Source organism: Metopolophium dirhodum, chromosome 4, assembly GCF_019925205.1.
Source record: "Metopolophium dirhodum isolate CAU chromosome 4, ASM1992520v1, whole genome shotgun sequence".
Lineage (NCBI taxonomy): Eukaryota > Metazoa > Arthropoda > Insecta > Hemiptera > Aphididae > Metopolophium > Metopolophium dirhodum.
In genome coordinates, this window is record NC_083563.1 from 16,414,939 (window position 1) to 16,423,431 (window position 8,493).

The window sequence follows — 8,493 nt, forward strand, 5'->3', positions numbered from 1 at the left end:
TTGCATAATATTATATTGTTGTAGTATTGTATAATTGTTAAAACAAAATAATTTTATCAAAAAAAAAAAACTTTTCTATAATAATAATATGTACCTTCTCTCTTAGACATGAAAATTGTTTTTTTATATTTACATCATCCACATAAATTATAGCTATGGCCACCAAAAATAAATAAATAATTATTATTAGTTAAATACTTAAAACTGTCTATTAGGTATTTAAAAAAAGTTTTGTACATTTTATTATATTTTAAATATCGGATGTTAAATTTCATGATGGAGAAGCCCTCCCCCCTGTGAGGTGGTTGTCACGAAGAGGAGGGGGGTCTTGACTCATATAGTTAATTATAAAATAATTATAATTCATGATATCAATGATATTATTATTTCAGTATCGGTAAACTTTAAAATGAAGTAATTTGTGTTGGTTAGTTAAAACCTGAATATTGAAATTGAATGGAATAGTTAGTTGTAAGCAAGCGTGTAGATTTCCGTCGTTCAGATTTAGAAGCTATTTTTAATGCGTTGAATTATTATTTTTACAAATAATCTAATATCATAAATTAGGTACAACATGCCACTATCTTGTGATGACGTAAGCAAAACGAGAAGAATCCCTTATTACATCCCTGCAGTCTATAGTTTATTTTGTATTTTTATTATTTTACTAGAATATGGTTTGCTGAGTGCATAATATACATTTTAATATTGGTGAATTAGTGAATTATCAGATCATCTTAAACAATGAATTTGAAAATTATTGTATGTATTAAATAACCTTATGAGTTATAACTACAGTGAATTGTAGAGTAAATATTATTGTACAACTACTATGATAGTATATAACACATAATATATATCGTACAGTATTATACACATTACCCACAATGTGTCTATGTATGATTAATCTTTCATAATTAAATTTCTAGTTTAATAATAAACTGTATACATACTAGCTGACAGCTGTTTGGGTACTACAATGATGAATCAGACTGAAATAATAGAATCTGATCAATTTCCTATTAAAGTTGTGGCGAATTAAAAAAAAATATATGAATTAGATAATCATCTTACATTGTTCGGCCAGGTCCACGATCATTATTATTATTATTTTATTACAATATTGTACAATGTACTATTATAGGCCTATATACTTAAAAGCCTTTATTTTAAATGAATCCAAAATTCACTAATTGTTATTAAAACAAAATAAATGATTAATAATTATAATATTGAAAAGCTAAAAACTGAAAACTTTTACCTACTTTACATTTTAATTTTTATTAAAATATAAAAAATAAAAGGTCAAAAAACGGGTAATTTGATTGATTTTGTCTTACAAGTTTATTAACCGCAAAAACCATTTATTACCTTTTTTTTTACCTTTGCATATCGATGTCTTGTATACAATTTGTAAAGGTAAGTGTTATATTTGATTGCATCAATAGAAACTATTCAAATGGCTTCAATCAAACACAAAAAAAAAATAATATTCCATCAATTAAATGCATATAATATTATTTCCTACCACTTTATTTCAATGATATTTATTTTTTATAGCTACCTACTTAATATATTATTCTGTATTGTAAAAATTATGATAAAAATCGGAGAATTTTCTTTAGTATTTAGTGGGTTTTGAGTGTTCGTCGTTGAGTGAGTCACTGTAATGATTCTGTTTTAATTTTTAGTTAAATTATGAACATTGCCTACGTAAAACAGCTCTGAACAATAACAAAAAGGCGTAGATATTAGCTTTTATTTCTATGGATATTTTATATTTTAGATTATACTACAATTATAATATATTTTTGCTAAATCATATACAATCATTATAATACTATGATATTGTATATTATATTATATTATCATACATAAATACATGATACAATATTATATTATTATGTTAAAAGTGTAGGTTAATGCACAAATGTACCTTAGAACGGGGTGTGAATAAGATCGTGATATCGTGATATAAATATATAAAATTATAGTCTAAATATTTGTAAGATTTCTTTGCGTACGGAAAAAGTTAATTAAAGTAAAAGTGGAATATTTAAAGTTTCTACGACAATTATTTTTGAATATTTTAAAAATAACAGAAATCATTATTATACATTTACACGTTATAATATCCAAAACCAATACACATCTAACCGCGCAGAATATAATAGGTACTGATCTAACATTTTAATTATTATTTATTAAATCCGTAATTTAAAAAAAGCGGGTAAGTGGATGTCGCTCTGCTGTACTGTAGGTTACAAGTGGGTCACTGCAACGGATGGTGTTAAATTTGAATTCAATGATATAATATCATTGTATAAGAAAAACGACTCTGAGGAAAACGGTTAGTCAGGCCATGATATTACTTTATAAGTATATTTGATATTATTGTGAATAAAGTAATTTATATATAACCTATTGACGTGGAACCTTGTTTTAAATTTTCAATCCTTAGCTATAAAAGTTGAACATTTTATAAAAAATTTTACTACAAAATAATTATTAAATTTAAAATTTTGTCGAAATCCGAAATTTAAATGCTTATAAAAAAAACTGTGCCTATGTATTTTTAATATTTTTCAACTGTTATTGTAACAATATATCAGGAGCCTTGTATTAAATTATCACGCTTTTTTACCCAACAAATAAAGTTATATTGACATTCATAGAAAAAAATACTAATCAAATTGGAAAGTGAAAATGTTCCTAAACAGTTCAAAACAAATCAAAATATTTTGAAAATTTTATTTTGTACCTACCTATAGAAAATGGGAGTATAAACAACCAGTGAAAATTTCATGTATATACGTTTATTTGTTTTAGAGTTACACCATAAACCAAAATAGATTTTGTCGAAAACCGATTTTGAATAAAAATTCCCGTTTTTCCTTAATTTTTATGTTGTTTTTCCCGGTGCTTTTGAAAACTATTGGAAATTTTAAATTTTAACCTCCCCCATGCATCATCAATATTTACTTTCCCATTGAACAAGATACTGAAGTCGAAGCATTATTTCGACTACTTATCGTGTACACAGACAAAAAAATAAAAAAAAAAACACACATCATTGTAAAATCAACACTTTCATCGTTCCATTCAGAATCTAAAATTATATTTTATAATTCGTAGAAACTTGAAACATTCCACTTCACTCAAATTATCATTTTCTATAGGTATACATAACAATATTAAATATTTAGTCAAATTTTAAGTTATTTTTAGGCATTTGTTGTTTTATAATTTATTGATTCTGAGTGAAGCGATGAATGCATTGATTTTACAATGATGTGTGTGTTTTTTTTTTTTTTTATGTCTGTCATCAACTTTTAGGGCAGTAAAAGTGCTTGGATTTTCTTCAACAGTAACTTTTTTGATAGGAAAGTGAATCTAGTTGGTACTTTGGGGGGTCAAAAGTAAAAATGTCCTAGTAAATTTCAAAAGCGACGTGAAAAACAAAAAAAAAATTAAGGAAGAACGGGAATTTTTGCGCAAAATCTGTTTTTGAGAAAATCAATTTTGGTGCAACTCTAAAACAAATGACCGTAGGTACATGGGATTTTGACTGAATGTTTATATTAGCATTTTCTATACACCATAACATTTTGACTTATTTTGAGCTTTTTACGGACATTTTCAGTTTCCATTTTTTTTAGTTTTTTTTTCTATAAATATCAATAAAATTTTATTTGTTGGTTAAAAAAGCTTGAAATTTTAATAGAAGGCTCCTAGGTTATTGTTTCAAAGGCATATGAAAAAAATTCAAAATCCATAGCCACAAATTTTTTTTAAATAATAATAATTTTAGCATTTAAAGTTCAAATATTGACAACATTTAATAATTATTTTGTAGTTGAAAATTTATAAAATGTTCAACTTTTATAGCTAAGGATTGAAAATTTATAACAAGGTTCCATGTAAATAAGTTATACATAAATTACTTTATTCACAATAATATCATCAAATATACTTGGTAATATCATAGGCTGACTGACCATTTTCGCTCAGAATCGTTTTTCTTATACAATGATATTATAATATCATTGAATTCAAATTTAACACCATCCATTACAGTGATTCACTTGTAACCTACTATACAGCAGAGCGACATCCACTTAACCAACTTTTTTTTAAATTGTTTTTCGATAAATGTTGATAAATCTATTTTTCTTGATAAAATAGCCTAAACGTTTAATTTAACATGTGACGTGTCTCAGAACAAAATTACGTGTAATATTATTTTCTATAGGTACCCAATGCAATTTACTAACTATTGAGATACATTTTAATCTATTTATACAATTACACCTTGAACCTATTCACAGTTCACACCGCTACGATACGTCGGTAATGAGTCTAAAGACCGGATTTAATACATATTGCAACTTTTTAATGATATCAGTTAAATCAAATCCGATCAAATATGTACACGAATCGGTGAAATTACTGTCTTCCTATTTAATTTTGTACATATTTTCAACGATCTTGCAAACTATGCAATTTTTGTATACTTTGCGTGATAAATTACCTATACAAATTATTATTTCTTAGATATAATTTTATAATAAAAATACAACTACGATGTATATTTTCGCATTAAGGTTTTCGTAAATTCCTAATAGTAGAGCAACTTTCTATAGATACGGTCATACACTTATATGTGTGTCGTGATATATTATTAATAATTTATCCATAATAATAATTGATTGGCCGACGTTTTCCAGGTCCCAATAGGAAATTAGTTAAAGATAAATTTAAATATATATCTTAGAAAAAAAATTATGGATATAAAACTATTAATACTTACTCTGATGTTACGGCAGGAAATCAAAATGTTAATTTAGATAAATTATTTTAAATATTATGCACCGATAACAATTAGTGTAGATGTTGAATGTACTCTTTCACTATATAAACTTTAAGTAACAGACGATACAATTTTAAAGAACAATTTAGAAATGTGTATAATTAATAATTATACATTTTAATTCAGAAAAATAATATTTTTTAATTTTTAAATACTTTTTTATAACTATGTAAAGTAATCTTAACAATTATATAATATTTTATATGATATTGTATGATTTTTGAATAACTTTAATATCTTTTTCATAGAAATGTTATCATAGTCTTTAGTAATGAGTAATGACGCAGAAGTTAGGCATACCGATAATATACCAGTATCGACTGACAGCTATAGTATTAGTATAATGCTTACTAAGTTAGGTTCATATGTATATAATGTGGTTAGATTTTGCCAAAAATAGTTGACTTATCCTATTACTGACTTACATTCTACAGTACAACGATTATAAGAATAAATTACTAATAGTATTATAAATATCAAAATATCATCAGAAATATAGCTGGCTAACAATATATTATATCCGCTTAAAATTACTTTTCCTACTTTGCCTGGTTTTTGAATGTTAATTTTCCGTACTCTCGGCCTTACTTTTTAACAGAAAACATTATTAAATGGATCGCGACATCTAGAACACAACTATAGAGTTAAACGTTCATGAGTTTGGCACAAGATACATTTTTAGAATGGTCTTTTAAGAAAACACTAAAATGCAAATAGGTGCCTACGATAGATTAAGGTAATAATTCGATTTCGAGAGATATCGTTATAATATTGTATAGATAATAAATATTTTACGAGGTGGTCCACATTCTTTTCCCGTTTTCTTTTGATGCTTCGTTGAAAAACAATAAAACATAATATACCACCCTGCGCGCTCATTATAATATAGAAAAGTGGAATCAAATTTCTAAGCTGACACTAATAATTTATGTTTAAATCTTATATTGTAATTACTCTTTTTTTATTTAACAAATTGACGGACACTTACTGCTATAATAGCAGTCATGATAATTAAGTCTTGTACCTACGCGCATGCCTGCAATTGCAGTCATAATAACAATAGAAACAAAATATTAGGTGTATACTGCATAACTCCTATGTATTATAGTCATGTTCATAATTTTCGTATTATACTACAGGTTTTGGTGTCCTATTTTGACTTCACGGTTTGTGAGGCACTCGATATTATCAGATGTATTTGGGTCAATAGATTATAAGATACGAAACCGACGTCAACATTGCAGTTGATGTCACATTGTTACTACTAATATAGTGATATATTGATATACCAATATAAATCAGCAAATATTTGAAATATTGAAATGTATACTTGGAAGTGGCACACCTCAGTTTTTAAAGGGGAGGCGAATTTTTATTTTTATATTTCGTAATAATATCGAATGAGTGCACACAATAGCATCGATTTGTTATAGATATACACAATACACTATACATCATATTATAATATGTACAATGAACTTACCCGCCCTACCCCATAAAAGGAAAACCCGTACACGTATTTTGATGATTGATGATTATCGTTTGAGACGAATAGATGATATATATAGAGATAATCATTATTATTTCTATATATATTTACCTGGCATCCCCTTACTTAACCTTGGACATACCATATACGAGTATACGACTGAAAAGTACAACCCTTTTTGTGTTACAGTTAAGCTTGTGTTGTTCAGGAAATTTTAAATTATTAATATAATCATTAATTTTTTAACATTTTACAGTGGGTGGGTTGCAAGATCGTCAAAAAATTTTTATATTTGATTTTCACGGTTTATTTATATTTAATCTCCTTATTGCCATCTATTATTTGTTTATATAACAAATTCCTAAGGAGATTTATGGTATTCAATATTTACGATGTGATTACTTATCGATAAGTCAAACAATCGGATTAGTAAAACTTCACGCACGTATAACAGTGCAGTACTGTTTCTACACAGAAAGTATAATATGCAAACCAGGACAGGCCACTTAAAAATAGATACTCTTATGTCTTTATTAACCTTCAAATAATACCCAAACCTAACACAAATAACAAAAACATTTTTTTTTTATTTTTAGCCTTAATAAAACAATTAGTCATGACAATAATTATAGTTTATAAATTATAATTTACCATAGACATGTTAGATAATATTATGTGTAGTGTAGTTGTGTACCATGACAAAGATTAATAATTGTAAGGCCCGTATATTATGATCATATATAAATATGGTGGCAAGTACGACAGGGTGTAGGAGAGAATTGAAGAGAACAATAGGGGAATATTATAAGTGAAGAATAATAGCGTTTACGTTTGTTAAAATATTGATGGACATTCGAAGAGAATGTGCAGTGGCACGTCACAAATTGATGTAGGGTTGTAGGGTAGTACAGATTATAGGAGGAAGCGACATAATATTTATATTGTTATTTATAAATTAAAATTTAAAACCAATTAGATTTATTTTTACATTTTACTGCTAGTATTATTTGATAATTCGAGTTTAAACTTTTGACGTACTGTATAGGTAGCTAATTTATATTTTAAATTATATCTCAATGCTCTGGCCAGGTGGATATCATAGCTATTTACTCTTGATGCGAAATGAGTGATCACTTAAGTATTTGTATTCGATTGTAATATTAAAACGATACAGTACACCTAATACCTATACTACATATACCTACATAGTTTTAAAATTAACCAAAAATTTGAGTTCAAATATTTGCGTGGAACAAATAATAGATGCCAATAAAAAGTATTCAATATGAATAAATTACAAAAATTAAAATATTAAATATAAAAATATAAAATTGTTTGGTGATCTTGCGACTCATTCACTATAAAATTTTTAAAAATGTATAACAATTTTGTCTGAACAATATTAACACTATTGTAATAAGTAACCTAAATTCATCCAAATAATAACGATTATAATAACCCAAATTTGTATTTCCATGTTTGAATAATAATACAAGAAACACTTACAAGGAACCACCTAGGATTAAATATATCCAAACCTTATACATATTCAAATTTGAAATTTAATGACATTTTGACCTCAAAATAATTAACACATTTTCGTGGTTTTAATGAAATGTTTGTTATTTTTATCCAATCATTAACAAAGTGTTTAGAATTTTTTACTTTTGGTTCCTAGATAAAATTTGCTACCCTCAATGTAGAACATTCCTGATCTAAAATGTGATGACAGACAAAAAAACACACACCATTGTAAAATCAATACATTTCTCACTCCACTCAGAACTGAAACTGATTTGTCATCGTTAAATAAAATATATTAAATATTAATAATAGGGAAAAAATTACGAGACTTAATAATGATAAATAAAATGGTTAAATTTATGGGTTATAAGTGTTAATCAAAAATCAATATCGTAGTATTATACTTACTTTAGTACCTATCTATCCGTTTATGTTTGTGTATTTATTGTACGAGGTTAATATTTAGTATGTTAGTTTAATGTGATATTATTTTTGGTCAAATGTTTACTGCCGAGATGGAATATTATTGAGGTAAGTACCTATCTACAAGTTTTACTAATAACATATTTTGGGATTTTATATATTTTGTAGAAATAAAAAAATAGTTCAG